The sequence below is a fragment of the Vidua chalybeata genome, chromosome 1, assembly GCF_026979565.1.
Source record: "Vidua chalybeata isolate OUT-0048 chromosome 1, bVidCha1 merged haplotype, whole genome shotgun sequence".
NCBI lineage: Eukaryota > Metazoa > Chordata > Aves > Passeriformes > Viduidae > Vidua > Vidua chalybeata.
The window spans coordinates 66,340,629-66,359,677 of record NC_071530.1 but is presented as its reverse complement, the minus strand read 5'-3'; positions in this window follow the sequence as shown (position 1 = coordinate 66,359,677).

The following is a 19,049-nucleotide window of genomic DNA, read 5'->3' as shown; positions in this document are numbered from 1 at the left end:
AAAAGTTGAGGTCAGGCTCAAAGACCTTTTTCATTCCTTTTGCTTTTAAAATAATTATAAAAAAATAAATAAAATAAAATATCTGTTTACAAAAAGAAAAGAGACTACTGAGAAGAATAAACCGCTATATGAACTTTTGTCTTCTTCTTTAAGTCTGTTCTTTGCATTAGTTTGTCATTGTTCCCTATATATAACTGTTAGGTAAAGTTATTTTAGAAGATGTTATTCAGAGATACAATTAGACCCAAATTATAAATCAGGCCAAATGCCTAAATCTTGAACATGCTAAAACAAGGCTCTTTCTGAACACTAGGATTTACTGATCTCATTAAAAATATGGGGCTCTCACAACCTCTGAAAGGAGATTTCACATGCTCACATTTCTTTTGTGCAGAAGGATTCTCGTAAGAGGCTCATTTCAGAAATCTATTCAAACATGTCAATAACTGTAAGCTTGTGAGTCATTTCAGTGAGACCAAAGGGACTAGACAGCGCTGAATTGCCCATGGGTTTATGCACCTCATTGAAACCAGGTCACTTTAATGTGGCTTTGAGAGCCACCCACAACTGAGGTTCCTATAAGACTATGGCATTTTGTTCAAAGGCATTGTGCTATTATGGGATTGTAGGAAATGAATTTCACTCTGCCACTCCCCTGGGTTGGGTCAGGTTGCTTTGCCCATTACACCCACTCCATCGGTCCTTAAATCATCTCTTCTCTAGACAGAAGGCTAAACACACTCACACATGCACACCTCAATCTGCAGCTAAATTTATATGAAACTCTGTTTTCCTCAAGTTATCCTTATCTTCCTGAAGAAATAAATCACTTGGAAACTTAGACATTAAAAAGCAAGGGAATATCCAGCTGGACAATCTGGTTTTGCTCACAAATGTAGATCATCACTCTACTAAAGTTAAAAGTTGTAATTACCATCCACAGCCATTGAGTGTTTGTGCTACACTACACAAGTTTTTGGGTACTCTGCGTTCTGTGGTGATTTTTTGTTATGGGCAATTAAAAGGATTAAAAATGCTTCAGAGTGTATCTAGAAAAGGGTGAGACAAATTACCAGAATGATTAATTTGAATGTTCATGTTTGCAGTTCATTCACTGCAGCCATACTGATTTAAGGATAGAAGTGGAGCAACACTTACTGAAAAAAAATTGCAACTATCATTGGAAAATACCTAATTTAATAATGTAGTGCAGAGAGAAGCAATTTTCAGGAATACAAAATTTTCTTTGTGTCTTGGTTCTCAGGATCGACATTAAATCTGAAAGCTTCAGTAGCATCTCACCCTGAAAGTGCTATCATGTTGCAGATAAAATTCCATGGTAACTTGTACTGAGGACACAATATTTGTTCACAAATTAATGATGTCCTTGGCCATACTACAGATACATATACTACAATTTTCTGATGGTCTTCTGCACAAGTACATGAGAGCTTGAAGCTTATGGATGCATATGAAACCTATCTCATGTTTACACACTACTGAAATTATATCATCCTGCAGCTTGATCAAGCTTCTGTTGTTTGATTGCTTGGTGGTCTTTCCTACTCCTCCTTTGAAGTTTCGTTGCTGGAGAGATTAACTATACAGGAGACAGCAATACACCTGGTCATGTGAAGCCTTATTGTGGCTATTAAAAAATTCACAGGGATAGATTAAAGAAACACAACAACCAGAGCAAGCAAGACCACAAATCATTCTCAAATGGCACAAGCTCCAGTGGCTTCTCTGTGAGCTTTAAGGGAGATGGTGATGTTCATATCAAGACCAGTACCTTGTGATGTCCTTCTTGGACTTCCTTCAGCCGAAACGAGCCACAGTGCTTGTCTGCATTGCCATGGCAATCTTGGTAATCCTCTGTAAGGGAAAAAACAAAAAAACAAAAAAACAAAAAACCACCATAAATTATTTTAATATTTGTGCACAAGGTAAACCTCTGGAAAGGATGCAGCTGTGTTTTGGTCCCTCTCCCAACAAGATGCTGACTGACTTCAGGCTGATCATTTTTCTCCCTCCATCTGAATTATAAATAGGTGGTTATTTCTCTCCTACATTCTGAAAGTGTTAGTATGATAAAGGCAGAGAAGACTTCAGATGCTCTGGTGATGGAAATAACAATTGCATAGATGAAAAACAGGGGGGGAAATAGAAATAAAGAAATAATGGACACAAGAAGAGTGATGCAGGAGGGTATTTTAAACACCCCAGGAAAGTGTTCTTCAGAAGACAGAAGGAGGTTAATTTTCTTATATGGGCATAGTTGTGGATCAAGAATGAGACAGAAGGACATGAAGTATTTGAATAAATGTTTCTTAGAAAACACAAGTCACGTGGTCCCTCAAGCTCCTGAAAAGCAGTGACCTGTGGAATAAACAAAAATGTACTCCCACATCATAGCAAGCAGTGGTGTGGCAAAAATAAAGGTCTATATTACAAGTTTTAATGTATGGCACATGGAGAATAAGCCAAAAACACACATAACAATTATTTCAATTTTTTTCTTTTTAAGTTATTTTGAATTCCATGCAGTAAAACACAGTCAAGTATATTTAAAATCACAGTACAGGAAGGATCTCTCTTAGGTGTTACAGTGGTTGATACACAATGTATGCACATACAATGTCACAGGTTTAAAAGTCTGTGTTTGTGGACACACCTATTAATATATTTCTTATTTTCTAAATATATATACACTCATGTACAGGTGTATATATGTCAAGGAAAGGAATTTACAGATATTTACATCATCTGGGGTGAAAGAAGAGGTCTACTGAAATCAGCAAGACAGCTTAAAATACAGCTGCTGGGTATGTCACATGTGTGCACACATGCAGTATAACCTGTTCAAAATGTCTCTATGTATTTTGTATATGGGATACCTGTATGGACCCATAAACACACATTAAAATATAAATATACCTTTGTAAAGATGGTTCCTGTGGTTTTCTTTGTTTTATTTCTCTTCTTTTCTTTTTTTCCCCAGTACACACAAATGGGTTTCCAAACAGCCTTGCTGAAATGATGAATACTTTAACAATGTTTTTGGAGTCAAATGAATAAAGCAGTAATTATCTTGGCAAAAAAAAAAGAAAAAAAAGGGACAATAAAAAGAATAAAGAAAACAATAATATTCTACATTAAGAAAAGGGAGGGAGAAGAAACTCAAGTCTGTTATTTAATCATGACGTGCTCTTTTTATATTTTATTTGTAAGGCTCTGAATGCTCTTTTCTTTCTATACCAGTGAGCTCATTACTTTAATTCCTCATAGATTTCTCTGAACAATTTTTGCTAAGTAAAAAAACAATGTAATTCTTCAATGGCTGTAACAGTAAGAAGCTGCTCAAATTAAAGATCAATAAAAAGTACAGAAAAAATCTGTATGAAAATAAATAAATAAAAGAGGAGATGGGAAATGCCTGCAATTAGACAGGATGAAAAATCTAAAAAGAAATTAAATTTAGTTGTAATACATTTCCCATTCTTTTCTTCATGAAAATTACTACTGAAGTGGTTTTTTTTCTGTAATTTAAATGTTAAGCTGCCAGATGTGTGTCTCATGCTTGAAGAGTTGAAGCTTTGCATTATTTAGCATATTAAGATTCACAGAATTTAAAAAAGGGTTCCTTTATTGCCTGGAGGTTCTAATTAAGTAAACCTTAGCCTGATACATTTAAAACTTGCAATACAAGAGATTTTACTTCCTTTTTTTCTCAGTAGCCAAATCTCATCAATATAATAAATATGGAAAATACTTAAGATGATACAATTTTTCTTTGGCTTGAGGAATTAAACCTATCTATTATTTTAAGAAGTTTTTAATAGAGGCCAGCAATCAGAAAGACATTTAAAGACTCCAGTCTACTTTTTAATCATAGGAGTTGCTCCTACTTAGTGGCTGGGGGGGAAGGGAATGTGTCTTATAAAACTGAGCTGTGTAGAAATTGTTTCTTCCACATGCAAAAAACAAAGCAGTTCTGAGAGAGAAATGAGAACCACACAGTTCTTTATTATTAAATTGCATTTTACTTTTTTATAACTTTTTATAATTGACCACAGAATACTAATAAAACATTAATTAGCTGCACTATCAGCAATTTGTTCCTTGAAGAAGTTGGGACTGCTGCATCAGAAACTGTAATAGCATAGAAATTCCTTTGACATAGAGTACCCATAAATCATACCTTAAATACAGTTATTTTTGCTATTTTAGAAAATGTCAAAGGTGTCAACTTTGTCCAGATATAACACTTAGCAATGACTATTTTAGTAAATTGACTCAAAATACATTTTGTTCCCTGACAGGGGAACATAATATCATTCATGATAAAAATGAACAATTTGAGGAGGAGAAAACAGCACCAAGAAAGAATGATCAAAGACAGGTATCATAGCTGTCACAAAGGCACAGTGGCAGATGTAGACTCTCTGTTAATAGGTTTATTTGGAAGTCAAGAAACATATTCCTAAAAGCAGGAAAATATGATTACATCAGAACATGGAAAAGACAATAAGATTCTTAACCCAAAGTTATAAATCTGTGATCAGCTATTAATAAGAAGACCAGCAGAATAGTTTAAACATCTACATTCATATAAAACAAATAGAAAAAATAGGTTGGCATTTTTTCCCACCACTGTGGAATGGGCACGACAAAACTAATGCCTGGATTTGGAAAATCATGGTGATATGAAGGTTATTTGCAGACCTTGACAATACTGAGAGTAGTCATTTTTGAGTCATATTAAGTTCCAACCAAATAGTTTAGATACCACACAGATCATGCCTGATAAGGAATACAAAGAAAGGGTTACTGGTACAAAATCCCTGAGCTCTGCTGGGTCCTAAGTTTTGAAAATACCCTGGAAAGAGTATGGAAACAAAAACATTGCTACTCTGTTACCTTTCTCCACATCAGCCTTCTCAAGGCAATAGCAGAGCATAATAGCATGGTCTTTAAAATCATCCTTCAGAGGGTGCCTTACTGCTTCCTAACCCTTGGAGAATAAAAGTTACTCATTTTTTACCCACTGCCTTCAGTCTAGACGTTATCATCTTTGGTTATGTCTTCTGTAACAAGTACTGTGGTGCAACAGGAGTGAATCTGTAGAATGAAACCAAGGTTTGGAGGGACACCACTGAACAGTGGGGATCCCACTCTGTGTTGAAGATTTCATGTCAAACCAGCTATTTAGTCTGGTCCTGGTAACTGATGGCCCATTAATACCTGGTAAGTACATCTAAAGCACATCCCCTTGCTCAGCTTCACCCTAAATGCATATAGGGCTGGTACTGCACAATATTTATTATTTACGTATGGGGGGCATGGGAAGTCTAAATGATTTTTTTTTTTAATATGGGCCAAACAAAATTGCACAGCTAGGAAATTACCTTACACAAGTTTGATGGGAACTACTTCTGATTTAGATGGGGCCAAAGAAGAGAAGGAAAGCGCAGTCCCTTCTGATAGCTGCAACCTCTCTTTAAGTCAGTAGGAAAGGGTTTTAGAGTGGTACAATCCAAGAGTGGAGCAGAAGACAAAGAAATCACCACAGCAGGGATAGAAAATAAGATGAAGATCCTATTTAGACTCCTTTCTTAGTAATGCACTAGTCTATGGGAAATCAAATAGCATGGGAAGAGTTGGAAAATTCAAGAGTTTGGATTGTGTGGATTTCAGAACCATAAGCAGGATTTGAATTGGAACCTAATTAGAAAAATTAATGCAATCCTTTATGCAGTCCTGCTCAGAGAAGGAAAAGAACAGCACAGAAAGAAGTTTCAGCCATATGAGGCTCTGCCTCTGGGGCCCTACCTGTATTAAAAAATGAGGCACGAGCAGTCTTTCACTTTGTTTCCTTTAAAGTGGCACCCATGAAGAATTACCAATGAGAACAGCCTTTTTTTTTGTTTGTTTGTTTATTTCTTTGTTTAGGTAATTATTTTTGCATCTGCATACAAATTTTATGTAGAAGCAAACAGCACCTCAGCAGGGAAAGAACATCATTGCAGTATAAGGAGAAATATTACAGTGAAGATTCACTGGTTTTCATAAAATTGTTTCTGAAATGCTTGTGAGCATAAATACAATCCTCTCAATGAAACAATTTCTCACTTATATAAACACATTTTAACAAATGTAAAGCCTCCTCTCCAAAGGCAATGATAAAATTAGAATGAAGCTGGTTTTGTATTTGGTGTTTTGATATTGAAGGAACATCTTAATAAATTCTGAACACCGTTTTGAGTGTTATCTGCTGCTACTTTAATAAGCCCCTTGGTTAGCCTGATGCCATCTTTGCTTAGATGTTATTCTGAAGCTTTGCTCTGACAGAAATGTCTTTTGATGTCATGAAAGGACACAATTACTTCCCAACATTTCTCCACAAATGCAGGAAGGGTGTTGAATTTGAAATCTTAAATATGAACAATATTTGAACATCGTATTTTCAACACTCAGTTTGTTTTAGTGCACAGACATCAAACAAAAGATTCCTTCTGAGGTAGAAAGTGTGAAAATAGGAGCTAAAACTTTATCCTGGGTATGCCCTAGAAAGGTCATAGAATAGAGAGCTGAAGGAATCACAGGAGTTCTGTCAAACCCCAAAAATGAGCAGAATGCCAATTGATTGTAACAGTTTGACTAACAATATTCATGAGAAATATTTCATGTGTTTCCAGGGGTTTTGTGCTACATACATAACTGGGGGCTTTGAAAAAAGAAATTATGCTTCATATGAAAGAAAGGCTGGGGATAAAGTACCTGCTGGAATGAGTATTGGTGGAGAAAAAAATGCAAGCACTGTTGAAGCTTCAAATTAAACATCCAGTACAGTATAAATCCTAGTTTATATATCATCCTTCAGAAAGTATCTGGGGATTTCAAAATGAAGCTTTTTTTCTCTCCGTCATTCTGAGTGCAGATAATGAGTTTAGTGGTGACATTACTGACAGTGTTCCATCACAGAAAAGATATGCTTTAGTAATGTGACTTTTGAAACAAGTTTTTCATCAAAATAATATGCAATAGCTGCAGTACCAGAAACTGAGCTAATTGAGGAAAATTTCTGTTGTCTCATGAATAAAGATAAGCAAAAAACTTTTTTCACCTAATTCAAAGTCCATGGGTATTTTGGAGATCTGCTTGTAGTTCAGGTAAACTCAGATTTTTTTTTTTCTTTTTTTAAGTCCTCAGTCAAATACAGTATTATCTCTTAAATATACCTAGTCAGTTCTGATGATGATGCAAAATACTGGTCTTTGAACCTTGCATTGGTAAAGGTTGTGGCAATTCAGTACCTTTCCAAACCAGGGCACTTCTATAACTGCATCATTTCAGGGTATTTGTAAGAGACTGTCTTGAACTGAAAATGTGGGTTCTAAAATGCTGTGTTTGCCCCTGTTTTTCTGCCAAACGCTACATAAGTATTTTGAATAAAAATTCAACATGCTGGTTTTACATCTAGATAAACATTAGTGATGGGAAGAGGGAGAAGGAATACCTGTCTACCTGCACAACTAATAACTGGGTTTTGAGACACACTCTAAAGGTAGAAACATCCAAATGTTGGCAAGGAAAAGAAATCAGAAAAAAAAAAAAAAAAGTAAACAAAAGCAAACATCAAACACCACTAAACATTATTTTAAAACCCTTTTGTTCATGTAGGTTACTTATGTTTTTACTATTTTGAGTATTTTAATCTGCTTTGCACAACTAATGTTGGGCAAATTAACAATATAAATGCCAAAGTAGATTCTACTAATGTATAAGTTGAACAAATTTTCTAAGCTAGGGCACTGTTTATACTCTTAGAAGAACCAAAATCTAGAAAAGATATGTTAGGTGTTGATCTTATCAGGACATGTAATGAGAATCCTTGAAAGATTGAAAATAATTATTACTTTTTTTCTATAATATACTTAACATTTTGTCACAAACACCCTTTTAACAAAAAATGACACCAGCTCTGTATTCTACTTCTCAACTATCTATGATAATCAGTCTCAATATTCAGCATTTATGAATCCTGTCTTGGCAATGCCATTCTAGCTCCTACCTCTATTTCATATGAGGTATTCAGCACATGCATCTGTAATAGCAGATGCATAGTTCTAGACTTCCTGAACAGTCAACAGAGAAAGAAGCCACCAAAGAGATTGTTTTTGAATGACATTTCATGGGTTGCTGTGAAAGGGAAGTTGGCATTGGCTTCAAAATAACATTCATCCAAAATTCTACTGCATCATTTCAGAGAGCCCATGGACTTGAGGAAGATAACAAGCTACTGTTTACACAGATAAGAGGTAGCTGTCAGACCTCAAGTAGCTCTCTCTTACCTAATATTTTGCAGTTCAGTGTCTAACCATGGCCTATTACAGCTTCCTGGTACAGAAGGAAAGTCACTCTCTCCTTCAAAAGTTGTGATTAATTTATTCTCACCTGCACTTTCATCTCTATACACTGGCCTGGGTTATGAAGTGGGAGTAGATATTCAGGTATCCTTGGTACCTTCAAATCCCTGCCCCATGGTAAGTCCACCTCTGGCCATCATGGTGGTCTTTGAGTTTAGGAGAGAACCTAGGGGTTATATTACTCAATTCTCAGATAAATACTTTTTACCTGCGACTTCAAAACAAAACAAAAAACAAACTTAAAAAAATCCCAAAAACAACCAATAAAAAATAAACAAATAAACAAAATCAAGAGAATAAAAAACCACCATAGCAACTTGCCAGGCTTTGCCTTCGGAAGAAATCCCATGCGCCAGAAGCAAATGTTACCTGATGTAAATACAGATAGGCATTTTTATGTAATTTAGCTCAGCACAATTAACAAAGGATATTGCTATTAATGTGCTGCAGGAAGAAAAAGTACTTCCCAAGCACCTAATAGCAACATGTTGTGATCCATGGATATAAATGACCAAATAAAATGAAAGGATGTAAAAATGTCATGGAAACACCAGCCATAATGTCAGTTGTCAGTGCACTGCACACACACCTTGTAATTACTAACACATTTGGCCTACAAATATATTTTAGACAGGGGAGTCCACCGCTTCTGGACTAAGCTTTGCCTAAGCTGCTTTTGATCCCTAACAATTGATTTAAACTCTTCCATCACTTCCTTTGCTCGGTGAAATAACGCTGAGATGATATCACAGGGCGAGGGGGAAGGCAAATGAGGGTATTTACACACATGCCAGGCAGATCTACTTGCAAACTTTCAGTAAATTAAGTAACGCAATAAAAGTCCTAACCTGCTGGAAGCATTTTAAGCTCTTCTCTTTTCCTCACAGCTTCTTCTGACACACACGCTTCTCCTCCTTTCGCAGCATTAAACTGCTTTTCCACTTCCTTTACAACAGTGGGAATACTTCCCTTATGGGTGTCAGGATCTTTCGGGGAGGTCAGAGGTTGCCCTGCAGAGGAAATGACAAGCTGTGAAATGTAAAAGAACAATTCCTTCCACATGTTTCCTTGCTCCAGGAGCAGTAAGGGGTTGTCGTCTAGCATCATGATGGGATGGGCCAGGCCTTTGTCCTAGCAGTCCTGTCAAAACTAATTTACAATTAAAGACCTGTGCAACTGTTTAAAGCTTTACAACCCTGGCGAGTTTCAAGGACTGCTGAAGCCAAGTGGTACAAACCAATCTTATTATTAACAGCCAGGCAGACAGACAGAAGGAAGACAGACAAAAAATACTCTAAATTGTACAGTAACCAGAAAAACTGTACACCTGAAAATTGTCTCTCTCTATAATATTTATTTCTATTATAAGCTCATAGTCTGAGAACTAAAGACATTTCAGTGGTTCTAACTTTTCTTCTGGTTGATGCATAGGGCACAGGAGCCACATGCACTGCTGTTAGACAGCAAACATTGTATGGAGAAAGAAAAAATAAAGTGCAAAGGAAAGATGAGATATTTGTTCATTGTAAAAAAAAAGTGTCCATAAAACCAATCTCAAACAGCTGCATTTTTTTTTTCTTTTTGCTCCCATAGTAGAGCAGGGGTGTATAAAGGACAAGCAGACTTTCTGGAAAGAAGATTTTAGACTCAGAAAATCTGCATCTAGGTGTTTAGTCCAACACAAAACAGCTGAGGTAGATGAAGTCTTTCTGTGTGACAAATCTACCCAGCAAAGCAATAGCAACAAACATTTCTGCTAGCCCAGACACTGGGAGCACTGTATTCATGCTAACACAACTGTACCAGTTCTATTACAGCAAGACCATCCTGGTGCTGGGACCTAACTAGCCTGGCTACCTTTGAACACTTTCCCTCAAAATCTTGTCTGGTAACACCTGTTCCCCAGCATAGTCAGGCTAAGTAAAACTCCTTTCTTGATTTCACACTCCAGAGCCTGGGAAAATTACTGCTTAAAAAAATGCACAATCAGTGCACTTTACCGGTGAACTCTTTAGGTTCACCAAAAATACACAAAATTTAGCACTAAAAAATAGAAAAATACTGCTTCAGTATCCTAATCCTGAGCGACTGTTCCACCTTCTGCCTTATAAGAGACCTTTTTAGGCCTTGAGTGCACATCATTATATGCTGGTACAGTGCTGACCATAGCTTCAGGACTTCAAAATGGCCAAGCTTAAAGTGGTATGAATAAGTCAACTGGAATGAGAAAGGTTTTCTTTTAGTTCTAAAAACTACAGCAGATAACATCATCCCTATCTTCCACTTGCATGTTTTATCTGATCACAAGTTCAGATGGGCACAAAATGGTGTTTGTGTGTCAAGTCAGACCAACAGCGCAGCTGCAAAAGAAAGCATTTGGATGAAGGCTCCTAACAAATGTGGAGCAACACTTTCCAAATGAGCTGGTGTCTGACCTAAAAGTGTTTGATCTGTAGAACCAACATATGAATTCTGTCCATCAGCTTTTCTGAGGATGAAAGGGCTGCCAATTCCAAAAAATACTGTTATGCTGACATTTTGCACATGTGAATCCCCTCTTCCTGTGGATGCTAAAGTCAAAAGGGGCCTTGCTGGATTTCACTGCAAGAACGTTTTCTTGATGGATTTGTATATTTAGTGTCTATATGGAGACTCACAGTTTTGAAGTTCTCATGCATTTTAGAAACCCTTGTTACTTAGATCCAAGCCTACCAAGGCAACATTCCTGGTAGTTGCATCAAATTTTCTTACCTAAGCTCCTTCTACTAGAGCTGTTACCACCTTTCACACAACAGTAGATAACGAATTCTACTCAGAAATTGCCATTTATTCTCTGACAGGGACTGTTGATACTGTAAGGGGCAACAGATGAACAGCAGAATATTTTCCTAAGAAAAGCAAAGGATGGTGGTGGCAAAAGCAGAGGCTGTCTTCTGCCATGATCCTCTTAGAGAATACCACTTCAAAAGAATGGAGAGAAGATATGGTTTGGACTAAGAGACATGCCAGATCTGATAATGTGCATCTTTGATCTGCAAAGGAGGTAGAATGGGAGGTATTATGTTGCATTTCCCTGCACTATGCTCTAGATCAGAGAGCCTGTGCAGCAGGGAAGAGCTTTACCTAGCCCTACATGGACCTGTAGCTTAAAAGAATAATGTAGCCTGGAGTTAATGGAAATAATATAAAGGTTCTATTTTAAACTTCTAAAACCAAGACAAACTTGAAGTGAAGGCTAAAACACCATTTCCTAACCTGCTTTATTTCGCTTATATGTTGCAGTACCACATATGGTATTGATAAATAAGATCACTCACTATTTAGACTACTGCAGTAAAGTTACAGAGCACCCGTCTTCATTTAGACTGTTCTTGCTTTCTCTGGTTTGTGTCTCAACCTTAATGTCACGCTAACAGAGTTTTCCCCTCCCCACCTCTGTTTTTGGTGGTTTAACAGATATAATATCATATTTATAGGACATATCAATGTGTTACAGCTTGCCACAGATCATAAACACATTTTTTCTGCTGGAAATGTTGAAGTTGTGATTTTCACCACGTGATCTCCAGTTCTCTAAGGTTTGCTCCTTTAATTGTAAATAGCCAGAAAGTCATCAAGCTAGCATTTAATAAACTTTTAATTTGAAAAGGATTACCACATGTTGTGTTTGTTTACCCATTATTAAATCTCTTAGCAACATATCACCAGCAGAAACAGCATACTGTAGCACTGCATAGATACATTAAAAAACAAACCCATGGGGAATATTGGCAGCTAATAATATCTTTAAAGAATGCTCCAAGAAAAATAAATAAATATAAGCAATATCAAAAATTACTCCTAAAAGTATTGTTTATGCAAACCTGCTTGGCAGGAAAATTATAGATCTTCCATGATCACCTTTTTGGCAAATTTCAGAGGTCTACATGCAAAATAGGACATACACTAATGCTCTTTTTCAGTTCTTAAAAACATGTCTGTCTTGACTTTTCAAACTGAGCATCACGAGTTTTTCCAAGTGTTTCCAGAAAGCATGACCTATTTAGCTGCACCCTCTATGTGCAGTTCCAAATGCATGTGAAGACTGATGGCAGGACCAAACAAGTTTGATCTATTAAGAGTTTGTCCATAATTCTTCACTGCTGATAAGTGTTGCCTGCAATTCTACATTTTGGATCCACTATTCATGGTTTGCTGCATCTCAAAGCAACTTAGCAGATGTGTAAAAGATATATGACAACAAAAATACTTCAATCCTCAGTATAGTGAATGTTTACACCTCCATGCTTGTCTTATCAGGGTGGTTATATAAAAGCCTTTTGATCACAGTGCAGTTGCTGCTTAGCCTAAAAGCATCTCAGGGCAAATCTCATTTTCTTTATCTCTTAAATCACCACTAACTGTCTGAAAAATACTTCTCCTGGAGTCTTTTCAAATTATAGTTCCAACCTGAGCTGCCCATTTACCATGCTAAATGATTATTGCTTCTGCTTTCTTTCTTTCCTTTCCGTAGCCTCTTTTTTCTCCTCCTGTGCCATCTACAGTTCATCACTACTGCTGTTCTCAAATGCCTAAGAAACCTCTGTCCTGAAGAAATAATTCTCTGCTTCAGATCTGCACATAATTTTCACACATACACTACAGTCTATGAGTTGGCTGAACACTTCAGTTCATTAAACAAGAGGGAATATAGAAATATCTGCATAGCAAAAATGAATTATTTTTGTTCATGGCAGTCTCATCCCACATGCTGAAAAAAGAAAATAATGACAGCAACGTCCTGACATTCTTCTCATTATTGGATTTCTACCAGTAGAGGAGCAATTTGTGAGTCCATTGCAATATGCTCAGATGTGTCCTCAGTGTAGCTATATCAGAAGGTTCACAGAGGCCAGGGAGGATCAGTCTGAAAGAAACATTCAGTGATTTTTTGAGAAAGCTTCTGGGGAGGTCTGCTGTACACAAGCAAATGATAATTGTCCTTCCTATGGGTTATCACTTGATTGAATCTTAACAGAATTTCAGAGGAGTAGCATAAGGCATGCTTCTGATGCCAGAACTATCTCCCTGCCAAATCTGAAGTCCTTGTTGTAGCCCAGGGAGGTGCTAAAGTTCTTCCAGAAGTACACAAAAAAGCATCTTTTTCTCTTCCTGTAAGCTTGGAGCCATAAACAGCTAAACTGTTATTGCTGTGACATTCCAAGCATTATTCAGCCTTAAGCATAGGCCAGCATGGCCATTCCATCCTCAGCAATGAGGCTGGTTTGAATTGCTCACACCTGAAAACAAAGTTAAACCACCTTAATAAAAAGAGTCAGAGTATTCCTGCTATAACACATGTTGGACCCACATCTGAATGAAGAAAATCTAGCTTAACAAGAACAATAATAACTAGCCAACATTGAAATGAAACTTTGGGTTGATCCAGCGAAAACCTGAATGTAAACATCAAAGTTTGAATCTATCACCTTGTGGTCCAGACTGTACAGCTTTTTCTGAGACATCATTCTTTTCAGCAGTGCTTGAAAACATAAGAAGCTTGGGTGGCAGATGAACATGCATACCACACTTATTTTGCTTATCTGAATCCTGCGGTAGTTTAATTATCTAGGAAGAAGGGAAAAAAAAAAAAAAAAAGTAGTTTGGAATTCCACAAAGCCAGAACATGCTTGTTGTACACTGTTTGTGAAGCCTAGCAGTCCAAGATGTTGTTATAAGAATTTTAGGAAATTCTTGCTCCTCTGTACTCTGTTTACTACAGTTTTCTCCTATATAATTTTCCCATGTGTGTTTTTCCCATGCATACTGAATAAAGCAAACATCCCAGTAAATGGGAGATGGGCCACAACCCAATTTCAGAATCAAAAAGAAAAATATAGAGAAAACTAAACAATTTTTAAAAATACAGACCTGAAAGTAGAGATTGCATAACCAATGGTCCAAGTCCTGAGAAATAAAATTTTCAATTTTTTTGAATCTGTCAATTTTGGAGTCATAATGTCCTCTGAGGAAGGGACATTTAAATTTTCCCTCCAAAGCATTAAAATTGTTATCACATAAGGGAAAAGCTCCCCATCCCACTTCTCGATCAATCCAGGTATAGGTACCACGAAGAAGGAAGAGTTCAAACAGGAGTACCATGCCTGGTTTCATATGTGGTAGAACCTAGAAAAGGAGGAAAAAAGATTAATTTGTTACAAAAACATTACAAGGAAACTGACTTTCTTTTATCATATAAAGCTCTGCAAACATCATACCTTTCATCCAATTTTGCATGCTAAAACAATTAACAACTCTTCCCAAAAATCATATATTTGAACGATTTTCCATTCCAACAAAAAATGCTGTGCTTTTTCTCGTGTGGTTATTTTATGATTTCTTTTTTTTTTTCCCTTTGCTTTCAGAAAGCATTCATTTTCTGTCTTTATTTATCAGTGGTGGAAAAACACTGCCACTAGAAATCTTTAAGAGAGAATAACAAGCCAGCTTGGAAATCTGAGGTGTCCCTGCGAGGGCTTGCTGAGATTCACCACTGGATTAGTTTTGCAGCAGCTTTGGAAAGTTTATCCAAACATCCAAGAAGGTCACTTGCACACTTGCTCCTCACTGAGTCAGAAACTCTCCTCCACCCAGCTGTGGGAATGATGTTGGTACTTAATAGCCTTCTTCCTTTAAATTAAAGCTCTTAGTGAAAGTATGTGAACCTTAGTGTAGGGTTTAAAAGGATTTTGAGGTAAAAAATGCTCAGAGAGAACTGGCAAACACAGTTTACACTTTTCATAAGATAGGTGTAGATATTCTTCTGAGCAGCTTGGAGGTGTGGAAGAGGGTTACCAATGCCTTGGGGCCTGGAGCAATTGTGTTCCCATGGCAAAGACTTGAAATCTAGAGGTGAAGAAACATTCTGAAGTAATGAACTTATGTAAATCTGCCTGTAAGGTTTTGGTGGGTACAGAAGAAAGAAGGGTAAACACAAAGAAAAAGTAATCTGGTCCTACGCCACATTTTTAACTATTTTCATTAATTAAAGTGGGCATTGACCCAGGTGCTGTTGAACAATTCTAATACATTCAAAAGAACAAATAAAACAAAAAGCCCACAAAAGCTAGAACACAGAAGATGACTGCCATCATGCCCAGGCTAACAGCTATGAAGGGTAGTCACCCTGGGGACAAGGGGAGCAAATACATCAGCTACACCCCTCACACAGTGAAACATCTGCTTTACCACTGCTCCTACACATTCTCCTGAGAGAACTGTGACTGCCTAATCTCTTAAATAAACAATCTTGGATGCTTCTTTAATAGAGACAATTTTCTGTTATATGCATGTTTTTCATGTTTTACTGTTCCCATTTCAGTCCTCACAGTTCATAGCAGCAAATGCCTTGGTACAATTGCCTGCTCAACATTACCTTGCCTTCCAGCCAAGGCAAAGAGGAGCCCTTTCTCCTTCTCTCCTCACTGTGAACAGACACATACTTGCAAAAGGCCACAATATTCAGGAGCATCCTCTCCCTCTGAATATCCTGTAGGATATACCCTCACTACTTCTTGGAAGTCAAGAATAAGACTTCCAAATAGAAGAAATCCATTCAAACCAATCACCCAATATGAACAGCCTAAAATGCCAAAGTCTTCTTAAATTAGCAGGGATTTCCTCAATCAGACAACATTGTGCAGCCAATAATCACCCACAGATCTGCAGTGCTTCAAGTATTTCTGGATGTAAGTACACACCTCGACACAGCTCTTTCTCGATGTGTATATTTGAATACAAGCATCACTTCTTTTATACTCCTGACTGAACAGTAGGCGAGATAACAAGTATAATTCAGGTGCAGCAAAGCTTTTTGTCTCCTTTTCTGAAGCAACAAGGGATTTGCCTACACCAATAACTGCCATGTTAGGAGATGACAAGTTTTCACAGTTGTGCTGCATTCTACAACTTTTTTTGAAGAGGTGAATATAAACGATTATTTCTAATAATATGCCTTCCTTTTTCAAGTTTTATATTGTGATTAGATAATAGCAAAGTCATTTAAGTAAATCACGTAAAATTATAAATATTGTCATTATTATGTATGTGTACTTTATATTAATTATGTAAATATATTCTAAGACTTAGTTTAGGCTTAAAATGAAACAGAAGCATCTGTTGAAAAATGCCATAACCCTGTGGCAGCTGCTATTAAACCATTAACAGTATCAGGTTTCATTTAAACCAGATTTACCATTTTCTGTAACAGCCCGTGGGAAAGCTAAAAACATTAGGCACAAATTACTGACAAAAGAGATCCTTAATCAAGCCATACATTTCATTTGGCTAGCTGGGTGCTAGATAGTAACCTCTGTGCTACAAATTAAAGGTGATGGTTATAAGGCTGTGATCAAAGACAGTACATGCAATATCAAACAATCCCAAAGCATTCGCAGATGAAATCACTGCACTATCACAGCCCGCATTTCAGTTTCTCTCTTGCTTCCCAGGCTGACTCTTGTCTTTAGAATAATTCAACAGTATATGCTCCTCTGATAGCTTACATATAAACAGACAGTGGTCAAGCAGCTGGTGTAAGGGTAATCATTGTCACTATTAAAATTTTATTTCTTTGTTTCTGGTTCACAGTTATTGTCCATTTGCTGTAAGCTTTTATCCTAGGTCTAAACTGCAGACTCACTCTTTGGGACTGGAAGCATCCTTTTGTTTGCAGCTACAGGAGCTGGGTGTTTAAACCACACCACGATGGAAACAGATAATCACAAAACACAAGCAAGGACTTTATAATACATCCGTCTCTACACGGTCTGAGGTTGTAAAGACTATAGGGAGTCCTTAAGCATGAACACTGGGTGCCTGTCCCAGGTAGGACAGTGTCACGCATCTCAGCTTACACAGTCAAATAAACATACCTGACAAATAAGAAATTTCTTTCTGTTAATCCATACAAAAATCCCAGCCAAGCTTGTATCTGTTACTTACTCTTTGCCATCATGCCAAGCATTCATGCAGGTGCCTTTGGGTCCATGTTAAACCTTTTCCCCCTACCACAACAAACACGCTCTGTCACAGCTCACCATCCCACACCTGCAGGGTCAGGAAGCCCTGGGAGGGAGGAGAGAGCTCAGTCCTGTGCCACCTGCCCTTCATTAGCCTCCTCCTCAGCTGTGAGCCTGAGCTGGGATTTGGGACATGGCCAGCACAGCCCTTAGGCATGTATGCACAAAGGCATTTAGGCAGATAGCTCAGATTGAAACCCACGGACCTTGAATGCCTTCGTGCCTCTGTGGGTTTGAGCTGTTGTGCTCAGGTACAGAGCAGGGAACAGCTCAGGTAAGTGGAGGAGAAGGACAGGGATCAGTAACTTCTCTCCTTCAGGACACTCAGAGCAGTGCCTGGGATAGACAAGGCACAGGCAGCTAAAACTGAGCAGTTTGTTCTGATGGATTTTTTTGGTTCTGAAGAAAAAAAAATCAAATTAGGAGCTATATTTTCCCTGCTGGTGCTAACCTCATTTGAGGCACTATCTGGTAAATTAATCCACAAGCCTGCACCAACACTGTTAACATTCAAAGAACATATACTACCTAAGGACATCTTCCTGGGTTTTGAGGGGTCCACTCTCCAACACCTTACCTCAATGTTTCTCCTTGCTGAGGTCAAATTTCCACTGAGGTCTGTGAGGTATACAGAGTTTTACAGTGCTATGAAAGCATCAAGCACCCCCCTTTCACTGGTGTAATTTCTTCTGCAAGGAAAGATGCAGCAGAGAATAAATAATGCTTGTGTGTGCCTGCACAGGCACAAGTAATACTTCTTAGTCTGCAGTTAACAGTGTTGCATTTAATTGAATTAAATCATAATGAACTAAAATTATCTCCTGCCACTGTTTCTGAATTCAACTGTTTTATATCAGTTTTATTGTAATATATCTTACTTCCCCATATGCCACCATAGTTTCACTCTATAGAGAGAATGAATTCTATTTGAATATTTCAATAAGCATATCCAGTGTGAGCTTTTGGAGGTTTTTGTCTGACTTACTATTGGGCTTTAACCTTGTCAAAGAAGAAATAAACTTTTTCTTCTTTCCTCTGCACCTTCAAATGCTTTCAATTTAGAAAAAAAAATGGACAAAAGTCACACTACTTAATTCATATCACACAAAAATTTGACCAATACAATACAAACAGATTAAGGTGAATTAAAATATGCAAAGGCAATTCAATATTTACTTGTTATAGAGAAGAATCTTGAAAAATGCTATATAAACTAACAGCCCATTTCTGATTATGAAAACAGCAGCACACGAATGTCTCTGGTGTAAAACACAGGTAGAAAACCTTTTAAATAGGAAACAGCTCCCATCATTAACAAATAAAAATTACTTTACTATGTCAAATGAATAGTGCTGGAGATGAGGCTGTTATTGACCAATTAAAGGGGAGCTTTCACAACCAGATTTCAAGCTCTCCCTTTTTATGTGCAAGGCCAGCATACAGGCAGGGAGAAGGGCTTTCTTAGGAAGTGTTTGTGTAACTCCGAAATTTATAAAAGGCCAGAGGGGAGGAAATAGAAACCTTGACTGAAGTAAAAATAAAATATCATGTTATTAGGCTT